Raw genomic sequence first — 25716 nt, forward strand, 5'->3', positions numbered from 1 at the left:
TATCATGATTGTGATCAAAACATAAAGCATGAAATGAGTAAATAGAACGTAGGAGATTACTAAGTTAGAAGGGTCTTATCTTGCAGAGGCTACTAATGCTTTAACAGTCTATAGTGTCAAAATTGTGTGTACAGGTTATTGTTATTATGAGGATCTGGTAACTACTGAGAGGGAGGGTGAATCCGTAGTTAAACAACTCAGATAATAATTCAAAAACCAGTATCAGTAACTAGTTAAATAGTCCTTTAAACTGATTTACCAAACCATTCACTTAAGTGTTCATCAACATGCAAATAAAGTAAAGATATCAAATCCACATATCAATAATGCATCACCACATGAACACAACTATTTTTCATGTGGAAACCCAAAATGGGAAAAACCACTGTGAGAATTAGCACCCATAAAATATTTGCACTCTTTTAGAATGCGCTCGGTTAAAGGCCTAGCCCAATTAGGAGCTTTACAATATACTCGGTTAAGAGCAGACCCTGTTAAGAGTCACCCGGTTAAGGGATTTCACCTTAGCCTTGTTGGGAGTAACCTTGTTAGAGGATTTTAAACTCAAGCTAGTGAGCCACATAGCCTAGAGATTTAAAAATAAGACCCGTTAGGATCTACCCATTTAAGGGATTTCAACTGTTGTAACTATTAGGGAACAACAGGGCAAAATGATCTAATCACAACACTTCCTTGCTTTCTAGTACAGATCCTTTTCAACTCAATTCTACTTCTCAAATGCAGACTCTTCAGTCTAGTTTGGCACACTCTTCTTCTCAAACCACCAACATAAAATCTCTTCTCAAACTCGACCTAAATATACTTTTCAACTAGGTCGGTTACATAACCCTAACCATATTCAAAATATAATGAATTTACAATAAGTGCGGCAAAATAGTCTGCCAAAATACATTACAAATGATTAAAACAAATTTCAAGATAATTTCTACCGTTGAATGATCACCACTCATCAACACACATCGATTTGATAAGAAATCAAACCCTTGTCACATTGGGTTAAGCACTTTGTTTTATCTCAAGAAATTCAATCCTTGTACGCGCTTAAACACCATCTTATCATCACACACAGTTTTTGACATGTCATCACTAAGTTATAAACATGATAAGATCCATTGCCAAACCATAAATCATTATCGGTTAAAGATTTGTTACCAGTATACATTTTTCTTCACAGAGTTTATGACAGTCAATCAAAACTCACTCAATATACTGAATTTGTTGATGCAGTGTGGAATATAGATGTGTGTTCCTATCTTTAGCACTCTTGTAGAACCGCAACATCTAACTCTTCACCAATCATCCATATTGGTGTCTTGATCATCACATTGTTCCTACTTACCTTTCTATAAACTAGTTTAGCAATTTTGTTGCCTAACACATTCCTCTACCGGTTAGGCTTTACCGGTAGCCCTAGATGACTTAGATGACTCAATAAACATGGTTTACATGAATGACAACATAAATAAAGTCATCAAACAACTTACAACTATACCAACATCATCTATCCAGCAATCTTCATCAACATTACCAACTTTACCAATAATAACTTTACCGACAATCTTCTCATCTCATCATCATCTCCATATGCAAATAATCTCCTCATTATTGTCTTCATTTAGATATGCCAATAATATCCTCCTTTCGCATTGATGGCAACACCAAAATAGAAATATCAAAATCTCATCAAAAGCTCATCATGCAAAACTAAATGCTCACTATACATAACTGTTAGAGTTCTAGTTATGACTATTGTACATGATCTTCTCCACTCTCCTCCTTATTTGCTTTACTTCTCCCCTTATCATTTCTCTTATCTCCCTTTTCATTTCTTCTCCCCCTTTGACAACAATTCCAAAGGTGCAAAGTGTCAAATTCATCTTCTTTTGCTCTTGCTTCCTTCATCTCAGTTGCTCCCCCTAAGGAGTAGCCCACTTCTCATCAATCCATAGTGAAAGATCTTCAATTAGTTCAATGGATTGATGCTTCAACAACATCTCAGTTGACCTTCGATAGGGGTATAACCCCTAGCTTTCCTCTGAGATATTCAAAGGTAGCCTTAGGCAATGGCTTAGTGAATATGTCTGCTAACTTCTCCTTACTAGACACATATTCCATCCTGACTATCTTTTCCTGCACTCTCTCTCTTAGAAAATGATTCTTCAATTCAATATGCTTTGTTCTAGAATGCAATATTGGGTTCTTTGAAATACTTATTGTACTTATATTATCACAATATATGATCACCGGTTATGTCTCATCCACTCCTTGAAACCTTCCAATACATGTCTCATCCATATTTCTTGAGTACAGTTTATGGATGCAACCATATACTCTACTTCTATTGTAGACTAATAAATACAACTTTGTTTCTTAATGGTCTATGATACCAGTCTTCCTCCAAGAAGTAATGTGCCACCGGTTGTGCTCTTATGGTCATTTATATTACCTTCCCAATCAACATCTATGAAAACCTTCAAAGAAAAGTTGCCTTTGTATGGATACCATAATCCATAATCAATAGTTCCTCTAAGATACCTGAAAATTCTCTTCACTGCCACCATATGAGTCTCCTTAGGACTTTTATGAAATCTTTCCACTATACCAACTACATGAGAAATATTCGGTCTTCTATGAACAACATAGTTTAGTTTTCCAATCATAGATCTATACTCAGATTCATCCATTGGATATGAATCATCTTCCTTTGATAATCTGCAACCTGTAACCATAGGGGTTCCAACCGGTTTACAATCTTCCATTCCAAACGTTTTCAATACTTCTTTCACATACTTGGACTGACTGATAAAGGTGCCTCCTTTCATTCGTTGTACCCACAAACCAATGAAAAATTTAATCTCACCTATCAAAGACATCTCGAACTCCTTTTTCATCTCTTCTACAAAATTTAGACTCATATCATCATATCCTCCAAATATGATATCATCAACAAATACTTATGCAATTAATAACTTGTCTCCTTTTGTCTTCAAGTAGATATTATTGTCCTCACTAGTTCTCTAAAATCCAATCTTTATCAGGTGTGAATGAAGTCTCTCATACCATGCTCTTGGAGCTTTCTTTAATCTATATAAATCTTTATGCAGTTTGCACACCATTTCCTTGTCTTCAGTCAATGCAAACCCATCTGGTTGTTCAATATAAACCTCTTCTTCTAGGATCCATTCAAAAATGTAGACTTCACATCCATTTGGTAAACATTGAATCCTTCAAAAGCTTCAAATGCAAGTAGCATCCTAACACCTTCAAGTCTAGCAACCGGTGCAAAGGTTTCTCCATAATCCTCACCTTCTTCTTATGCATATCCTTTGCAAACTAGTCTAGCCTTGTTCCTAATCACTTCACCATCTTCATTCAGTTTGTTTCTAAACACCCACTTAGTACAAATTACATTTTTATCATTTGGTCTGGGGACAAGTGACCAAGTGTTTTTATTCTCTATTTGATCAAGCTCTTCATTCATAGCCTTTATCCAATCATCATCCTTGAGAGCTTCTCTCACTTTCTTTGGTTCAATTATGGAAATCAGACAAGCACTTTCTCTGATTTTTCTTATTTTTTGTACTCTAGCATTCCTGTCTCCAATTATTTGATCTGTTGAGTGATTCAACTTTATATATCTAGGTATAACTGGTTCCGTTATAGAAGTTTCTTCTTGTACTTCATCTTCATATTCTTCATCTACCAGTTGAGTAGTATCCTCCACACTATTCTGCTCAACATCATCCTGAACTTCCAGTTCAATAATCACTATCTTATGTTCCTCAACTACATCAGACTTGTTGGTATCATTAGATTTATTAGAATAATCATCAACTTTCACATTAACACTTTCCACAATCTTCTTGGTTCTTTTGTTATAGCACTTGAATTCTTTGCTCTTAGTTGAAAAACCAAGAAAAGTTCCTCCATCACTCTTAGGATCAAACTTACCTGTATACTCATCTCTCTTTATGTAACAACTACTGCCAAAGACTTTGAAATAACTAACATTAGGAATATGACCATTACCATAATTCATAGGGAGTTTTGTCACTACCTTTCTTGACCAATACCTAGTTCATTTTATATACTACAGTGCTAACTTCTTCTCTCCAAAACATTTTAGGTACATCTCCTTGTATCAACATTGTTCTAGTTGCTTCAACTATGGTCTGGTTCCTCCTTTCTGCAATTCCATTTTGTTGTGGTGTCCTTGGTGCAGACAATTGTCTCTTAATTACATGCTCGTCATAGTAATTCACAAATTCTGCAGATGTGATTCATGTGAATTCTCCACCCTGGTTAGATCTCAGGCACTTAAGATTCTTACTAGTTTCTTTCTCTACTAAGGTTGTGAATGCCTTAAACTTGTTGAAAGAATATGACTTCTCCTTCAAAAATGTAACCCACATCATTCTTGAGTGATCGTCAGTAAATATCATAAAATATTTATCACCATAAAAACTCCTAGTCCTCATAGGACCACATAAATCACTGTGCACCAAATCTAAAATATTTTCAGAATAAAATGATTTTCTCTTGAAAGAGGAAGCAGTCATCTTACCCAACTAACACTCTTTACAAATCACATTGTCTAGTTTGATTAATTGTGGCATACCTCTAACCATACTTGACTTGCTGACCTTAACCAAATTATTCAAATTCACATGACAAAATCTTCTATGCCATAACCAGATGTCTTCAAATTTTGCAACCAAACAAATGTTAACATTAGTTTTCAGATGAAATAAGTTACCTTTTGTTTGTTTACTACTAGCAATCAGTTCTCCTTTGTTTCCAGAAATCCTACACACTCCACTCTTAAACTCAAGATGATAACCTTTATCATTCAACTAACCAACACTCAACAAGTTATGCTTCAATCCTTCAACCCAATATACATCATCAGCATTACATTTTCCATTTAAAGAGATAGAATCTTTACCTTTTACCATACATGGTGAATTGTTGTCGAATCTCACTACTCCACCATCAAAATATTCAAGTGAAATAAACTTGTTCTTGTCACCGGTCATGTGGCGTGAGAAACCACTATCAATGACCCACTCATCACTATTATGAATATGAGATACTAAAGCTTTCTTGTTAGAGAGATCTTCCTTAACTCCTACAAAACAATTTCCTCATTGTCTTCATCCTTAGATTCCTCATCGGTAATGCTTTCATCAACTACAACATAGCATTATTTCTTTCCTTTTCCTTTATACTTTCTGAACTTTTCCTTCCGATCACTGTTAGGACAGTTTGCAGCAATATGTCCTATTTTTTTACATGAGAAACATTTAAGAGGAAGCTTGCCTTTGTACTTATCAATGCCTCTAGGAAGTCTCTTAGCTAGTAAAGCTTCAAATTCAATGAGGTTGCTTTCATCATCCATTCCTTCATTACCACCACCATGTTGACTTGACCTATAGACATTCATTCCTTTTCTTACCAATGCATTAGATATTGATGCTTTGAAAGCAAATTCTACTTTAGGTACACTATTGTCAAAGCTATTTAACTCAAAAGCAGCAAGCTTGCCTATCAAAGAATCAACTATAACTTTATCTTTGCTGATTGGCCTTAATTCTTGGATAGAAGATACTCTAATAGCATAAGTAGGCAATAAGGTTCTTAGCATTTTACTTACCACTATGTCTTATGTTATGGTTCCATCAACACTTTTGATTCCTCCATCTACTTCTTTTATTCTTTGTCCATACTAGGTGATGTTCTCACCTTCCATCATCTTCATGTCATCAAACTTACCTCTAAGACTTTCCTCTTTATCTTTTTGCACATGCTCATCTTCACCATAGATTAACTTCAACTTTTCCCACACTTCATAGGCAGTTTCTAAACCATGGACATCAATATATTCAAAATCAAAAAGAGTACTTACAATGGCTTCCAATGTTTGAATATTCTCTTGTTGTTCCTTAAGTTGATCTCTAGTCAGAGTACCGGTAGGAGGTGTGTACTGATTAACAACATGCTCCTAGAACTGTTGCCCCATTCCTTTGATATAGATCTTCACTCCATCGCTCTAGATTCTATAGTTATCCTTTGTGAACTTAGGACCCCCCTTGTTCATCATCTCAGATCTTTACCTCAAGTGGTTAAGCTTCTACACAAAGAGGACCTAGTGCTCTGATACCAATTGTTATTATGAGGATCCGGTAACTACTAAGAGGGGGGGTGAATCAATAGTTAAAAAACTCAAATAATAATTCAAAAAGTAGTACCGGTAACTACTCAAATAGTCCTTTAAAGTGATTTAGTAGACCATTCACTTAAGTGTTCATCAACATGTAAATAAAGTAAAGATACAAACTCCACATATCAATAATGCATCACCACATGAACACAAATATTTTTCACGTGGAAACCCAAATGGGAAAAACCATGGTGGGAATTAGCACCCACACAATATTTGCACTCTTTTGAAATGCACGCAATTAAAGGCCTATCCCGGTTAGGAGCTTTACAATATACCCGATTAAGAGAAGATCATGTTAGGAGTCACCTAGTTAAGGGATTTCACCTTAGCCCTGTTAGGAGCTCTACCCTATTAGGATTAACCTTGTTAGAGAATTTTAAACTCAAGCTAATAAGCCACCTGGTCTAGGGATTTACAAATAAGACATGTTAGGTCTAGGGATTTACAAATAAGACATGTTAGGATCTACCCATTTAAGGGATTTCAACTGATGTAACTATTAGGGAACAACAAGACAAAATGATCTAATCACAACACTTCCTTGCTTGCTAGTATAGATCCTTTTCAGCTCAATTTTGCTTCTCACATGCAGACTCTTCAATCTGGTTCAACACACTCTTCCTCTCAAATCACTAACACAAAATCTCTTCTCAAACTCAACCTAAATACACTTTTCAACTAGGCCAGTTACATAAACCTAACCATATTCAAAATATAATGAATTTACAACAAGTGTGGCAAAACAGTCTGCCAAAATATATTACAAATCATTACAATAAATTTCAAGACAATTTCTACCATTGAATGATCACCGCTCATCATTGCACATCGATTTGATAAGCAATCAAACCCTTGTCACATTGTGCTAAGCACTTTGTTGTTTCCCAAGAAATATGATCCTTGTATTGCTTAAACACTATCTTATCATCACACATGGTTTATGGCACTTCATCACTAAGTTATGAACATGATAAGATTGACTGCCAAACCATAAATCATTACCGATTAAAGATTAGTTACAGGTATACATTCTTCTTCACAGAGTTTATGACAGTCAATCATAACTCACTCAATATACTAAATTTGTTGATGCAGTGTAGAACATAGATGCATGTTCCTGTCTTCAACACTCCTGTAGAACTGCAACATCTAACTCTTCACCAATCGTCCATACCGGTGTCTTGATCATCGTACTATTCCTGCTTACCTTATTGTAAACCAGTTTAGCAGTTTGGTTGTCTAACACATTCCTCTACTGGTTAGGCTTTACCGATAGGCCTAGATGACTTAGATGACTCAACAAACATGGTTTCCATCAATGAAAACACAAATAAAGTCATCAAACAACTTACAACTATATCAACATCATCTAGACAACAATCTCCATCAACTTTACCAACTTTACCAACAATAACTTTACCAGTTATCATCTCATCATCATCTCCATATGCCAATAATTTCCTCATTATCGCCTTCATTCATATATGCAAACAATATGCCAATAGTTATTTCCACTATAGGCATTACAACATCTCCCATCCCTTTGTCTATATTGTCAATACCTCGTATGGGTTTTTTTTAATTATAAAGATGCAAACGAGTTTTTGACACTATTGGTGGTTTTATAACGGCCAAAAAAACATAATTTTTGGTGAAGGACCCACTAAAACCGTGTCTTCACCCATGATATTCTTAGATAGTGTATGATGTATTTTGTTTTATATGATTTCAAATAATTGAAATTCATTATTAGTTCATTTTTTCAATGATTTTTGTTTCTTTTATGATTTTGATTGTCAAATTCAATGATTTCCATAGTTTAATGAAATATTTTGTTTGTTTAATTTGTATAATATTTACTAACATATGTGATGCTATTTAGAACAATATGTAATCACGATGAGAAATAACAAGTAAGGAACCATTGAATCACAAGAGGCAGCAAAGGAAAGGTAGAGGGAGTGTATGAAAAGACTATGTGAAATGAGAAAATTGGGAGGAGAAGGTATGCCATCTACACCGACTCAATTACATGGATCAATTGAATCAAATGCAAACCAAGAAAAATTTCTAATCAATGATCAAACAAATGTACTTATGCAAGCCAAGAACATGCAACAATATTAACACCTCCTAGAATTTTTCATAGAAAACCAGAGTATATAATTGACATTGATGAAAATATTTTGAAGATAATGCAGGTAATAAAATTTCCCAATGCACTTGTCAAAGAATGTCTAATAAAATATGGAAAAAATATTTGGAGAGCTTAAATGAAACCCCAAGATGCCAATTAATTGTTGAAATGATAAGAAATGTGAAATTTAGAGAGACGATAAAAATAATTGGCTTAAGATCATCTGACTATAATAGTGAAAAAACTATAGTAAGAAATCTATTTGATGTGTATCAAGCAATTAGTTCAAAATCATGCTCTAAAGATGCAAATGTTACTCGACGTGTTCTTACATCAACCATAATGAGCAACCAAACTAAAAAGTCTTGTTTAATAAGAAAAACAATAACTCATTAAAGATAAGTAGAACAACACTACTTTTGGAATCAAGGAACATTGAGAGGGGGGGGTGTGAATCAATTTTCTACAATTTTTGACCTTATTAAATTGATCCTTCAAGAACTTCAAGTAAATCAAGAAAAGAGAGATGCAAACACATAAATTAAATATCCACAACACCATAACATCAAGTATTTATATGTGGAAACCCAGTTAAGGGAAAACTTGTGGTGGGGATGAACCCACAATATAAATATACTCTGCAAAAGTATAGAAATATTATATTAGGAATGCACATGCATTCAGGAACACTGCCTAGAGCTCACTAATCAAGATATCAAGAGCTACAATCTATGGAAGACTCACTGTCTTACAAAATAATTACAATAGATTATTGAAGTACATGAACTAAACAATAGCATCTATAAATGCCAAATTATAGTTCTAGTTAAGCACATTTACAAACATTTCATACTATGCCTCATACTGATCTGATTCATTGTTCTTCATTAATTCGGAGCATAAATCTTTGAATTGTGCAAGTGAAATTGCACACAATCGATCACAAAACCTTTTTCTATATCCACTGATGTCCAAAATTATCATAACAATCAGTCTTATATATCCACAAAATACAATCATATCAGCTACATGTCGACTTAAGAACATATAGCATATTAACCAAACATGTATTAACAGTCAGCTTAATCTGATTTCTAATGCAAATGCGGACCAAAAATTATTTTCCACACGTTGCCCATAAGTCGGCTAAACATCCTTGAACACAAAATCAATCAACAAAATGGCTCCAACAATTCCGCACAATGATCAACCACACAAGTCGGCCATATTGTATTGTTCAACCCAAAAACGATATACTAGACCTTATAACTTGCACATGAATTATCACCAGAGGCTAAAATCATGTAACAATGTACTTCAAACATCTATCAATCTTCCCATATCTCCACAACACAAAATATCCAACTGAAATGAAATACTAACAAAAATACAGAGCTCTATCAGATTCCCTATTCTAACTTTATCGGACTTGACCAAATATACACTCACACTTTCGGTATAAGCAAATCAATCAAAGTGGATGAGTAATCTGACCTAAGTTGCCATCAATGAAAACATCTAACAACCTGAGTAGTGTCTCTTTCCAACAATATCCCCCTTTGGCATTAATGGAAACACTTAGTGAAAAATGACTAAGTGTCAAAATCAGTACCAACATATATACACTGCAAAACTCAAACTACAAAAATACAAAATTTTGGGACTCCCCCTAAGATGAATATAACATTTTTCACTACCCTACACTCCCCCTTTGACATCAATGGCAAAGGTAGGGATCTGTAAACCAAAAATCATACAAAATGGCTATAAACAAACTACATATTTACAAACTGACTTCTCCAAACTTACACAAACTTGAATAAATATGCACAAATGGTTTTCAATGAGCTCAAATAGTTTTCCCAACCTTTCTTGAGACTCTTTGAAATTGAAATGTGTCCACTGAAAAGGAATGTCTGCATCTCTATTGATTGGAGATATGTTGGTTCATCGACAGCTATGGAATCTTGTGCTTCTTTCAAAGCACCGAGCAAAGTCTCCATCTTGGGACCAATCAAGCTTAGGAGCTCACCAACTCTACTCACAATCCCATCCCTATCATGCATTAAATTCTTGATCTTGTCAAGCAATGAAACAACTTGACCTTCTTGGCTACCCACCAAGACAGTTAACAGATCAAAGGACTAGGAGATGCCTTCCAATTTCTTCTCATGCTCCTTGATCTACTTCTCAAGACCTTCTGTAAACTTTGATGGTGATAAACAAGACTTATAGATAATTCCACCTTTAGACAATGCATCTTGAATGCTCTTCGCACAAGTGTCTAACACAACTCTATCATCAGCAATGATATTTTTTAATTGTCTAAGTTTCTTGGCATCAAATTTATTTCTAGCTTTGATCACAACTAACTTTTCTAATGATTCAAAATGAGTATTTACTGAATTGATTAAGATTTTTAACTGATTGGAGGGAGTATCAAATGAGTCCTTCACATGTGTAGGCATGATCTTTCCTAAGATGCTAGATGCAAGACTAAGTAGCTCACTATCCTCCATATTTGACTTCAAGATTTCCTCTCTAGCCTTAGCTTGTGGAAGTGTTGCTAACTTTAGCTTCTGAAATAGGAGAGAGGGTTGCCAGATTAATAGACTCTTGGGATAGTGTCGGATCATAGAAAAATTTCTTGTCCTTCTCAAGAAACTCTTTGACATCCTCAACAGTGTCTCTTGCTTTGGAGACAACACCAATCCCTTCAATCTCAGCCTTAACCTCCTTTGGATATTCAATATCAACTGGAGCTTAAGTTCCTATAGATGGAACAGTGTCCATAGGTTGATCTAGAGCATCCTCAACCTTATTGCTTTTATCTCCTCTTCACCTTTATTCAACTCTTCTCCCTTTTCTTTATCTCCACATACTTTTTTTGGAACATAGGAAATCTTTACACCAGTTTGATGACCTTTTGGTTGTTCTTTTTGTACTGCTGGAGCTACTAAAACAACATCATACTGATTATGTTCCAAAATTGGCTTCAAAATATTTTTGATATCTTTTATTACCTCATCTATTTGCCCAATCATAATCATATTGATTCTTGTTTTGCTCCTGAAATACTTTTGGGCTTCCTTAAGTATTCTCTTCACTTCCTCTACTATTATTACCAGACATATATTAACTATTACATACTCTTTTAACCTTTCATCTTCTGCTTTAGTTGCTTTAGTAATATTTCTTCTCATTTCTAGAATATCATACAAGCTTTTTGGAATTTCTAACATTATTTCTACAAGAGCCCTATTGAAAATGTTTAAATACTTTATAGTGGCTTCTTCAAGAATCCTTTTGCCAGAGTCATCAAACTTGTCATAGAAGTCAAAAAGAGGCTTTAGATTACCTTGCACTATTAAGGGTTCTTCAACCTCTTGGACTATCATACCAGACTTATTTGGATCTATCTTCATCTTCTTGCTAGCTTGGCTTTCACCGGAGGGCTTGTCCTTAGAGACTTTTCTGCCCTTGGTATTCATTTTATTCACCTCTTCATCAAACTCAATCTCCTCATCATCCTTCATAGACACATAAACTCTTGTACTCTCTCTTTTTCCCTCTTCTCGCCCTTACCAAATGGCTTGACTGGAGATTTGGTTGATTTGGCAGAACCGGATGAGGAAGAAGTGTTTTTGGTTTGCCTTAGCTTCGGAGCAGAGGCTTCCGTACCAGTTGGATCAACCTTCATTGGCTTTTCTGCTTCTTGGAATTTTTTCCTATCCTCCCTATCTACTTCCTTAGTGATGTCAATACTTTCAGCATATTATTCAATGTGATTTCTCACCTTCTTATGAATTTATGGCTTCTTGAATTTAGAATACAACTGTAGGTCCTTTTTAGAAAATGTTCCAAGTCTTTCTTCTGGAGGATCTATTGGTTTTCTTAGGAGATGTTGATCATATAGCTCAAGAATATTCTCATCCACCTCATACCAAATTTTTTTAAGGAAATCACTTGGCATCAAGTCTCCCTCAACCTATTGGAGTTTCTTTTTTTCCTCCCCCTATAAGGGAAGAAAATAATTATTTTTCCATTGATCCTAAATCTTTGCAAGTCTTGACTAAAACTAAAAGGAATTATTGTGTGAGAGAATGATGATGAAGACATCATACCAAGGCTCGTGAGATTGCCTCCCAAAATATTTCTCTTTCAAGACACCAAATATTGACTTGATCTCACTTTTCCAACCTTCACCTAACCCTAGGAAGGAAATTCAACTCAAATCACTTAAATTAAAAATGCTTAAGAAAAATGATGGTTCAACTTATTTTCATGTTATAGATCCTATTTTTATTTATCTAAATGATGATATAGATGATGATAATTTTTTTCATGCTAACAATCTTGATTATAATGATTCTAATGGGCTCTGTATGAGCTCGTTGAGATTAATCATGAGTTACCTTCACATTTTTCAAAAGAAAATTAACCCTAGCTCCTAGTGACAAACAAAGTAACTCATCATTAGAGCATGGTCCTTGTTTGGAACATGCAATAGCTCCATCTGTTGTGCTCAAAGTGGCTCCTCTTGCATCTTGTCCACCATCCATTACTGATGTTCAACAAGATTTGGAGGTGGATGATTTTCTTGACTAACTTCATTTATGTCATGGATTCTCTTTTGTGTGTTTTCTTATTCAAATGTGATTCCCTTGTGATGTGTTACTTGACATGTTTTTGTGTTTTGTTAGGTTATGTTCGAATGACCCTTATTACCCCATTGGTGCAAGGTAATAAAAAGACTGAATCCATTGTGGCATACCTCTATTTGTATCTCATTTCTTCTACATGTCATATCTATGTTATGTTGTACATGTGCTATTATTTGTAAATTTGCCTTATGTTGTCTACTTGAGGATGATGCAAAGCATTGAGATCTCTTTTTGGTCTCTTCCATGTTGACTCAAAAAGACATTTGTTTGTTATCTCATGTGTTCTTCTTCCATTGTGTTCATAGTTCCACTACCTTTGGGGGATTAGTTCAATTCAATATGAATACTTTTGATATATATTATTTATCATTAAAGCATAGTGACCCCAAATTTAGTGGATTTATTATGTGATTTTTCCTATATGTTTTGTGACCATTATCCTTTGATTTGTCCTTTCTTGGGGGCATCTCATTGTGGTAATGTGTTTATCTTTAGGATGCATTCTACCTGTAAAGCGGAAAATCGCGAGCGAACCCTAAGTGTTCCCCCCACCACTCCGAGGAGAGGGGAAGGAGGTCACTTAGGATTGACGGTTTTCACTTAGGGGAGACTTTACATTCAAAAGAGGGGTTGAAACCCACAAGATCCAATCCCACACAATGCAAGATTGGATTCTAAATGAGTTTCAAGGGTTAAGACAACAAGGCTACCCTCTTTTGTAAAGAATGTAGATAGAATGATTAAAATAGGAATGCATGAAAAGTGAGAAAGATTCACTTATAAATAGAGATAGGAATATAGGATGAAGCTGCGGACCTGGAATTAGCAGTAAAATGTCGAGACGGCGCTGTCCTACAAATTTGAGCGAAAGTTGACGGGACGATGGCGCCCGGCGTGCACACGGTCCTTCGAAAAATCCGCGAAATGAAGGGGGATCTGTTTGTCTCTGCACAAGGATTCTAGATCTTCAATTTCAGCCACGTACCTGCAACCTACACACAGAAAAGTGAAGACGATTGGGGGGTTAGGGATTAGGGGTTTGCCCTTAGGTCAAACCCCGATTTTGGAATTAACCAAGAAATGAGAAATGCTGTAAATGTAAATGATTGTAATGTAAAACAAGTACTAGTACCTTGTTGTAAGAATGTTTGTATTCTTACATGCGAAGGTGTAGATGTTGTTGTATGTTGTATGGGATCTCCTCTTCAACGGTTGAATCCTTGTCTTGAATGCAACACTTAGCCTTGAATGGAGACTTAGAATGATCAATTGCTTGAAGGAATGCTTGAATGCTTGAATGTTTGAATGTTTGAATATTTGAATATCGTTTCCACGTCTTGTACACATATGTCCTTCCTCTTCAAAATGGGAGAGGAAATGTAGTTTATATACTTGCCAATTAGGGTTGATAGACTGGTTTTTCCGACCTTAGGCCGACTAGGAAAGATTATTTTCCAAATTGCAAACATAAAGACCCGAGGCCCCAAAAGAGACCGGGCCCAAAATAGGGCCAGGGACCAGGGCGCTGGGTGCCATGGTCCCACCTCCAGGGACAGCAGGGTGCAAGGAGGATCAGGCCAGGGTGCTGAAAAATGCAGTTTTTGATGTCATGAACAAGTTTCGGGGTCTCCATTCAGGTTCAGTGTTGCATTGCCATCGTGAAGACCCAAATGCAGTTGAAATTGCAAGTGTCACAATTTTAGGACGCTACATTTAGCCCCCACTTTAGCGGGAGTATAAGCGTACGCTCATACTTCCGGTAAAGTACAAGGAAACAACATTGAAAGACTTTCACCACGTCAAGGAGGCAAGACACACCAAGCCCCCAGTGGACTAAGGATCTTACGACTTCGATTGACAAAGTAAAAGGGAAGATCACGAGGGAGAACCATGACTGTCAGTAGTAAGGTTCCCTCACTATGAGTCATGCAAGAGAAATACCAAAAATTTTCAAGGCAAATCTAAGTTCGCCAAGAAATTTTCAAGTATCCTGAAGGGATAGACGGGGTGTATGCCCCCCTATGTTAAAGCGATCGCACATGCCTCAATGGGGGTGATTGCTTTAAGGTAGTGATACACATAAGAAATGAGAAGGGAAGGGAGCACGTTACCACAAAGATTTAGCCCCCAAGTGTGAGATAAACCCAAGGATAATAGACACAAAACACAAAGCACAAGGTGACTTCGCTTTCCTCGGGGTCAGTATGCTGTATGATAATTCATGTATATCATATGTATGTATGCATAATTGTTCTTCATGCCCCAATCAAGGAAGGTCACCTAGAAGAAGGGAACACATGTGTCTTTTGAGCCAACATGAGAGAGACCAAAAGAGATCTCAATGCTTTGCATCGTCCTCAAGTAGATAACACTAAGGACAACAAATAGAAGAATGAGAATAACACATAGAAGAATTAACAAAAGAGAGGAGGAGAGAATCTGCTATGCTAATGAAACTAGTCTAGCACGTCATCTACCCCCCGATCTTGCTGATCAATGTTTCGGGAAGGCAGGGAACATGCTAGAGGAGGAACATTCAACACAGCAGATGGAGCTATCACAAGATCCAAAAAAGGGCTATGTTCATGCTCCAAGCCACATTGTTCTTGTCTAGGAGCTAGGATAAGTGCTTTAGAAAATTCATTAGATAAATGGTTATCAACATCAACAAATTCATATTCACTATTAGAAGCAAGAGAAGTAACATTTTCATCATGAATAACATTTTCATCTCTATCATCATCAAGATTTATAAAAATAGGATCTTTAACTCGCACAAGATCAAGATCATCATGCATCTTATGTTTAGGAGATTTTGGAGAAAATGGAATAATGCTTGTTGAAGGTGTTTTTGGAGATTGTAAAGTTTGAGAAACAGCTGCCTGAGCTCTAAGACGACGCTTTCATCAGCGTTCACGTGCAGAATGATTTCATCTAGTCTTAGTAGGAAGTGGAGAAGATTGAGGAGGAGGAATATTCTCATCCTTATCACTTGGGTGTTTAGGTTGTAGTCTCTTAGGTTGGATAATAGGAGAAGAAGAAGGTCTCTTCTCTCTATAAAAAGAAGGAGGAGGAACTGCCCGTATAAAGGAGGAATATTTGGTTTAGGAAGGAGACCAAGTCCATCATGACGAGGAGGTATAGGTCTACTTTTAGAAAGTTTATCAGACATAGACATAGTCACATCCATAGGAATGGGTTGGGAATCCTCTTGAGGAAAGACATTAGTTTTATCTTTCAAAGGAAGAACTTCCTTCTCAAGAATGATAGGAATATCCAGTTTGGGTGTTCTAGGTTCACTTAGAGATAGGATCATATCTATTTTCCACTTTTGATAAGATTTGAAAAGATGATCACTTCGCAGAGGAAGAGATTGGAATTGTTTAGGCCAAAAATAATCAATAGGAACGCTAGAAGTTCTTTCGACTGGTTTAAAGAGACTATGATTGACAGTAACAACTTCACCATTATGGGGAAATTTCAAACACTTGTGAATAGGAGAAGCAATAGCTTTCATGGAAGATAGCCAAGGATAGCCTAGCTTCACACGAAATTGTTCAGACGATGGAATAATAGCAAAGTTCACATCAAGGGATTTGTTATGGACCTCAATAGGTAATGTAATAGAACCAATTGCAGGAGAAGAAAATGCATCAAATAATTTCACAATCACATCTGTTTTGTCATAGATCACTTGATTTAGTTGCAAAGTAAAAATAAATTCTTCAGTAATAACATTAACCATGCAAGAAGGATCAATAAGCACTCCACAGCAAGGTGTATTCTTGACTTTTGCAACTATGTATAAAGGACCATCAGGTGCCCTGATAGTTTCACTAGAATCAAATGTGATGGAAGGTTCTTTAGGGTTTTCTTGTTGCTCTACAAAGTTAATCACATTCGGAGTCATAGACACAAGACCATCAGATGAGAAAGAGGAATCATTAGTCTCAATCGCATTAGAGGTATGAGAAGGTAATGGATCAGTAAAAATCTTAAGATTTTGGTTAGGAGGAGCTACAAATGTGTTGCCTTTATCATTCACTCCAGAAACAGAGATAGTATTATTATCAATCAAATCTTGAATTTTACCTTTTAAAGCAAAACATTTTTCAGTATCATGCCCAGGTTGACGATGAAATTGACAAAAAGATTTGTTATCAAAATAGGGTGAATTAATCTTTGTAGGATCGATTTGCCTTATAAGAGGAAGAGTAAGCACATTTTGTTCCAATAACTTATTCATAATACTATGCAATGATTCATTCAAAGGACTAAACTTTCTTTCTTTCTTGAAAAATTTAGAAATAGGAGGCACACCTAATGCTGCATTCACATTGTTGTTGATGATGTTTTCATTGAATTTAATGGACTCTCTATTCGGTTTAAACTTCCCAAATGGTTGTTGACTACTATCACCCTTATCACTCGGAGCCATAGGATTTGCTTGTTCCATTTGACTCACAGTCAGTTGATAATTGTGAAGAGTTGCACACAACTGTTGGAAAGAAGTAAACTCAGAAAATAGAAGTTTATCTCGAATATCTTTTTGTAAATTAGAAATAAAGATTCTTTGAATATCATTGTCAGGCACTGGAAAAGAGATTTGAGCATACAAATGCTTATAGCTACCAATGAAATCAGTCACTTTTTCTTTAACAACTTGTTTACAATGCATTAAATCAATCAAAGTAACTTTAGGACTTATATTGTTTTGAAATTGTTGAATGAAAGCATTTGCAAGTTGTTCGAAAGAAGTAATAGAATAAGAAGGCAACAAGCAATACCATTGTAGGGCTTTATCTCTTAATGTTCTAGTAAACAGTTTTGCAAGCAACCTTTGGTCATAAGCAAAATCGGTACATATTGTTTGAAAAGTCTTAACATGTGTTAGAGGATCACCTTTACCATTATAAAGCTCCAAATGCGGGATTTCAACATGTTTAGGAGGGATAGCTCGAACAATGTCAAGAGAAAGTGGGCTCGCAACATCAAATGTGGGCACACTAAACTTCGATTGATTCATAGAGGCAATTTGTTGCTGTAAAGAAGAGATAGTTTGTGCAAGATTGTTAATGGTCGCTTCATTCGAAGAGTTCATATTAGATGTGTTAGATTGAGATGGAGGTATTATGTTATTGAAAGAAGGTATTGATTGAGAGTAAGGTGGCGGGACACTATGATAGTTAGTCATAGGAGATGATTGGAAAGGAGGAACACTACAAGGAGGAATGGAATGGTTAAACGAATTGCCCCCTTGCGTCATGTTCATTTGTGGAGATGTAATAGGAACACTCATTGAAGGAATGAATGAAGAAGTCGCATTGAATGAAGGAAGAGAGTTAATTGAAGAGGAAGGATTGCCCCCATGACTATTGATCATAGGGGGAATGTCTTGTATAGAAGTAGTCATTATGTTTGATGTAAAGGTAGGTATACTAGCAATAGAAGTTGTCAACGGAATAGAATGATTGACTTGAGTGGGAGGTTGTGTATAACCTAAAGTTTCAGCACAACTCTTCATAGGCATCACATTCGAATCCACAATGTGTGCAATACCACGCAAAATATCAATTCCATTCTTATCACTTTGAACCATACGTTTTAGACCCTCAATTAATGAAAGAGCTTGACTATCGGGATACTCTTGAGACATCCATTGCTGAAAATCATCAAATTGGTGATCCAATTTTGAAAGTTGTTCTACAGAAACCTCATGGAGAACTTCTTCATCATTAAGAGGATTAGAGGAATTACCCGTGTCCTCGTTAAAAAGGCTATTCAAATTAGGTTCCATCTCCTCGGTAATTAAACCTTGGAAAGACTTAATTCTAAGGCTTTGTCTAACGGGAATAGTGTAAGTAGGGCTTATTGTTGTAAAACTCATGCACTAGAGAGGGAGAGAAGATTTTGAATTTTAGAGGTAGCAAATTTCAGTAAGATCAGACAATCTCCTAGATTTAAGCTGTTAAATGCAATCAGGACAATCCCCCGAAATTTTGGAAAAAAAGTCAGGGACCGTGGCGCTCGGGGTGCACACGGTCCTCGCAACTTTTTTCGAAATTTTTAGGGATGAAAGTTATGATGATTTTAAAGCTAATCTAAAAAAATTGAGTGATTTTACGATCTGTAGATAGGCCAAATTAAAGTTGCAATCTCAAAATTGAACCCTACCAAGATTGTCAAAAAATGCAAAATTTCAATTTTGAAAAAGAGAGGGAAACTAAAATTTTGAATTTTATGATTTTAGAGGGAATACCAAAAGCAATGCAAGTTTTGAATTTTAAAAGTTGACTCAATTTCACGCAAAAATTCAATTTTGAAAGCGGAAATCAAAGTTGTTGTAATTAAACACTTAATTTCAAAAGACACAAATTGCAAGAATTTGAATAAAGCACTGAAATTTCGAATGAATGCCAACACACTTTTCAGATTTAGGATAGTAAGAACACAATTTCGACACAAAATTTCAATTTCAACAATTTTTGAATGATTAGAAGCCTTAATCCAAGCAATCACTAGACCAACTTTGACTTTAATTTTGAAAGTGTTAAAATTGATAAAATCACCCAAAATTCTGGATTTTAGCAGAAAATACAGTAAGATCTAGCTCCCGAAATTTCAAAAAAAATGTCGGGGACAATGGTGCTCGGGGTGCACACGGTCCTCACAACTTTTTTCCAAATTTTCAGGGATGAAAGATATTGTGATTTTGTTGCGGAATCCAAAGTTACAGCTGATTTGGAGATGTTTTGATCAGTGAAATTGTCGGTCAAAGGCTAAATCAAGAGGGTTTTGACACTTAACCACTTAATTTTCAAAATTAAAGCACAGATATGATTTGATAATTTGTAGTAGAAGGGTAGATCTGAAACAAGCATTAACCATTAAACATTTCACAAGCTCAATTACTAAAAAGAAAATTTAGGGTTTTTATGCAATTAACCTCTAAAATTTGCAAAAGATCAAACATGGAAATGTAATCAAGGCAAAAAAATTTCAGATCTAACCATGAATAATCAGAAAGGATGTTCACGTCGGGTTCACCAAAATGTAAAGCGGAAAATCATGAGCGAACCCTAAGTGTTCCCCCCGCCACTCCGAGGAGAGGGGAAGGAGGTCACTTAGGATTGACGGTTTTCACTTAGGGGAGACTTTACATTCAAAAGAGGGGTTGAAACCCACAAGATCCAATCCCACACAATGCAAGATTGGATTCTAAATGAGTTTCAAGGGTTAAGACAGCAAGGCTACCCTCTTTTGTAAAGAATGTAGATAGAATGATTAAACTAGGAATGCATGAAAAGTGAGAAAAATTCGCTTATAAATAGAGATAGGAATATAGGATGAAGTTGGGGACCTGGAATTAGTAGTAAAATGTCGAGACGGCGCTGTCCTACAAATTTGAGCAAAAGTTGACGGGACGATGGCGCCCGACGTGCACACGGTTCTCTGAAAAATCCACGAAACGAAGGGGGATTTGTTCATCTCTGCACAAGGATTCCAGATCTTCAATTTCAGTCGCATACCTGCAACCTACACACAGAAAAGCAAAGACGATTGGGGGGTTAGGAATTAGGGGTTTGCCCTTAGGTCAAACCCCGGTTTTGGAATTAACCAAGAAATGAGAAATGTTGTAAATGTAAATGATTGTAATGTAAAACAAGTACTAGTACCTTGTTGTAAGAATGTTTGTATTCTTACATGCGAAGGTGTAGATGTTGTTGTATATTGTATGTTGTATGTGATCTCCTCTTCAATGGTTGAATCCTTGTCTTGAATGCAACTCTTAGCCTTGAATGGAGACTTAGAATGATCAATTGCTTGAAGGAATGCTTGAATGCTTGAATGTTTGAATGTTTGAATATTTGAATATCGTTTCCACATCTTGTACACATATGTCCTTCCTCTTCAAAATGGAAGAGGAAATGTAGTTTATATACTTGCCAATTAGGGTTGATAGACTGATTTTTCCGACCTTAGGCCGACCAGGAAAGATTATTTTCCAAATTGCAAACATAAAGACCCGAGGCCCCAAAAGAGACCAGGCCCAAAATAGGGCCAGGGACCAGGGCACTGGGCGCCATGGTCCCACCTCCAGGGACAGCAGGGTGCAAGGAGGATCAGGCCAGGGTGCTGAAAAATGCAGTTTTTGATGTCATGAACAAGTTTCGGGGTCTCCATTCAGGTTCAGTGTTGCATCGCCATTGTGAAGACCCAAATGCAGTTGAAATTGCAAGTGTCACAATTTTAGGATGCTACACTACCTTAAAGAAATTTCTCTCGATAAGGCATACATAATCACTTTAACATGGGGGCATACACTCTGTGATGGACTTGAAAAGCACTGAGAGGGGGGGGGGGGTTGAATCAGTGACACCAAAAATAAAACTACTTCAAACACTAACCGGTAGATGAACTTAACAAATCTTTTAAACACAATGCATGCAATCCAAAATGATATAACAACATCCACAAAAAGTAAAGCATCCACCATAACACAAGTGTTTGTATGTGGAAAACCCAAATAGGTAAAAACCACGATGAGATGGAACTCACAAGTCAACTATCTGCAGTAATAGATAACTGACCGGTTAAGGTCTACAAAGTGCTCTACTAGGAGTGAATCTTGTTAGAGATCCCAAAGCGTGATTAAAATCTTGTACCCTATTAAAGGTAGTACCCTGTTAGGACTAACCTCGGTGGAGGATTTCTGAATCCAAACTAATGGATCACCCTGTCAAAGGATTTATACATTGAAGCTTGTTAGAGCTTACCTGGTTAGGGGATTTGATTCTGTTGTAATGGTTAGAAAACAACAAGAATGTTTTGATCTGTTTTAAGTATCACAATACTTGCTTAATCGGATCCTTCTAAACATATTCAATACTTCTCTTCTGCATACTCTACAACTTAACTCTTTTTCCTTTTGCACATAACACTTTTCACTATCACTCTATCAAATAATTTATTGCGATGTCAATATATAGACCTTATGATTTCATGTCGGCTTTAAGAAATTATAACACAATTTCCTAGGTACAATGTATCTGGACAAGTGATCATAACTCATCACAAAAATTGCTGCCAAGCAGTCGGTGCAAGTAACTCATCACGAAATGAGGTAACTCATCACAAAATTACCAAATACTAGTTGGAACAATCAAATACTAGTTTAAGTAAAACATATGAACCGTTGTCCTTAAATCTCTGCTTGATCTTCATCTTGATGCCAACTTAGTATAATCACAGACTGTCCCTTATGCACATCCTGGTTGACATAAAGTACCGGTTAGAGATAAACCTCTTGGTATAACCTCTAACATACCGGTTGACAGAGTAAACGATTGAAGTTACACTCAGTAGTCAATGTAATCATATGTGTGTGCGAGAGTGTTTCATCAATGACAAAAAATGATGAATACATTACAATCATCATCAATCCAACAATCTCCCCTTTTGGCATTGATGGCAACACTTAGAAAAAAATTCAGTAATACCGCTAAGTGTGCATACACAACAAAATTTACTCATTTACTCATGCTCCCACTTAATGCATACATTATACAAAATTTTCAAAAACACACATACATATTTCTACTCCCCCTTTAACTACAATGCCAAATTGAAAAGGAAATATATATATATATATATATATATATAGAAAATTTGTATCAAAGTGTTCAGCATATAACAATAACATAAAAGTTCATGCATTAGCTAATCTCATAAAAATATCATTGTAGCTCTTCTTCATCTGTGACAAAGCATTTTCCCATGATTCCAATATGTTCTCAGTATACTCAAACATAGACAGCAGCTATGAATGAAATTATTCTATTGAGTCCAGTATGAAGGTTTCAGGGGTTGCAAGAATAGCTTCTATATTGGAGGGGCTCTCTGAAGTATGTCTACCTGTGATGTGAGCTGACTTTTGAGTTCTTTAAGAGATCACAGCCTCTTTGCCTTCTCATTATCATAGATGTCTAGTCTGTTATGCAAATCATCTACAGATTTGTTAAAGGCAAGTATAGAGTCCTGGAGTGGGGCATATGCATTGCATATCCTTTCTAGTTCTTGCTCTATTTCAGTTTGACTTTTTGAAATGTCAGAATAAAAGAAAGTAACATTGGAGGTAGAAGCAAGATACTTTCCTCCCGTTTCAATAGCTTTACTCAACAAACTTTTATTGTGTGATAGAGCCATTTTGCCACTATCAATATCTTTTGCCAGTTTTTCTCCATATTTCTTCTTGTGACTCTTTTCAGCATACAGTTGAGCAGCATCTTCTAGTGACTTGATTTGATCAAGTGCAACTAATTGACCAAGTTTTCTAATAGTTGTAGATAGATGTACTATAGATGTTTTTGCTATTAGACCAGATAAAATATCTACTACAGTTTGAATTGTTTCAGCTTCAACCCTTTGCTCTTTCAATCTCTTCTTATGCGCTCTAGATTGCATGACATTTTCAATCTTCATCATTTTTGATGTGCTCAAATTGTTCATACCAATAGGTCCTAAGATACTTAGAGAATCATCATCTTCTTCTTCAAGTTGTTTTTGCTTTGCTGGTTCAGGGGATACAACCTTAATGATTGCTTTCTCTGTATTCGTCTTTGTTTCCTTTTCAAAGGACTGTGTGACAATATTTTTAGTAGGCTCCTTTTGATTAGCTTGAATGAACGGTGGAGATTGGGGTTTCTCTAGTTGTGCTGTTGTAACCTGTACATCAATGTTTTCAAGAGGCTCCATATCTGGTGCAGTATTATCTCCAGATAGGTCAACTGTGTCCTGAACATCACCAACAACATCAGTAATGAAGTCATCCTTTTTCTTGAGAGGATAGACCTCATCAGGTTGAATAATCTCTTCTTCATCCATTTCTAGTCGATTAACATCATCAACAACATTATCCTCATTCATAGAGGATTGGATGTGTTCTTCCACAGGCTATTTGATGAGTCTCAGTTTCAACAATTGCCTTCTTTCCACTAAGTAACTTCAGTCTTCTTACTTTGAATGTAAACTGAGATTTGTATCGAGCAGCTAAGGCACTAATATCATCTTTAGAAAATTCAAAGAAATATTGTACAAATACCTCATCAATGATTTCTTTTTCTAATTTAATAGCTTCCTCCCATTTATTCAAAAGAATAGTGTACAAAGAATTTGAGATATCATTTTCTAGTTCATGTGGATATCTACTATAATGACACAGATGAATGATTACCTGTTGAATCACTTGCTCTTTCTCATTTTCAGTGAAGGAATCGAAATGCTCTTTTACATTGTCAAACCTATTCCTCCTTAGTGTCTTCATTATTCTTTCAAAATGGGTTTCTGGTTTGAAGAATGCTATATCAATAGGCATAGTTGCCTTTGGCACTTCCTTAACCTTCTTGGATATTTTGCCCGTTGTTTTTGCCTTCTTTGGTTCTTCATCGGAATCCGTTCCCTCAGACTCTGGTTGCAAAATTAATTTTTTGTCTCTCTTCTTTGTCTCCTTCTTAGTATATACTTTGGTTTCCAATTCCTTTTTGGTTAGGACAGTCGTGGTAACCCTAGTACTCTTTTTTGTTAGAGATGCTTCATCAGATTTTTTATTCTTTCCTCTTACACTTTTAACAGGTGCAGTATTGGTTTGTACAGGTACATCTTGGACTGCCACAATGTCCAATTTTGCCTTCTTTTTGTCTTTAGGTGATGCTAATAGGGTAGTAGCATAACCAACTAGTAGATCATAGTTTACCTCATAACTCATGTCTTCCATTTCTTCCTCTCTTGGCTCAATTGCTTGCATCAAGCACAAATTAGTGGTAATGATGAAGATTATATCCTTTTCAAAGTTCTTTACTACTTCCTCTGGTAGTCTCATTCTCATACTCATTTTATTTTGGAACTCATTAAAATATTTATTCATGGTAGCAGGGAAAGTATTCTTTACAACCTTGATGATGTTCTTAATTTGTGTCGAGACTGGTGAGTCCTTTGACCACTCAATGTCTCCAATTCCTGGTAGAAAGTTCTAGAAGTAGAAGAATAGTCTAACCAATAGCTGACCATACTTGAGTTTTTTACTATTATCCTTTTTAAGTGATTGCAAATTTTGAAATAATTGCCTTTTGATGGCTTCACAGAGATCATAATTTGCATTATCAACAATCATTCTGTGAACAGTATGAATTGCTATAGATGGAACACTATTGTCTACTGGAGTAAAATACTCGGTAACCTATTACCATTGCTGCTAGTTTCACTGCAGGATCTCTAATATTGTTGATAGAAAAGGCACGCTTATCAAAAGTAGAACTGGTTAAAGAGAGTACCGTGTCTTTTAAAATTCTTCTGAGAACAAGTACTTCACCAGTTGAGAAATAACTAGTTATAGCCTGAATGGCTTCCTTAGTTATTGTTTGAGTTCTCTCTAAATACATATTCTCTCCATGAACTCGACTCAAAATGATTCTGATATGCTCATCCTCAAAATCTTCAAGAAAGTAAGCAGCATTATGAAAACCCTAGCATACTTTATTTCAATCTTTTTGTTCTTATCACAAAGTGATTTCAACTGTGTATAAATGTATAGAGATCCTAAATCTTCTATCTTGCAGTCAATGTAACTAGATAAATCACCTTTGATCACAACTCCAATCGAAACTTGTGACAAT

Source organism: Cryptomeria japonica, chromosome 9 (assembly GCF_030272615.1).
Source record: "Cryptomeria japonica chromosome 9, Sugi_1.0, whole genome shotgun sequence".
NCBI lineage: Eukaryota > Viridiplantae > Streptophyta > Pinopsida > Cupressales > Cupressaceae > Cryptomeria > Cryptomeria japonica.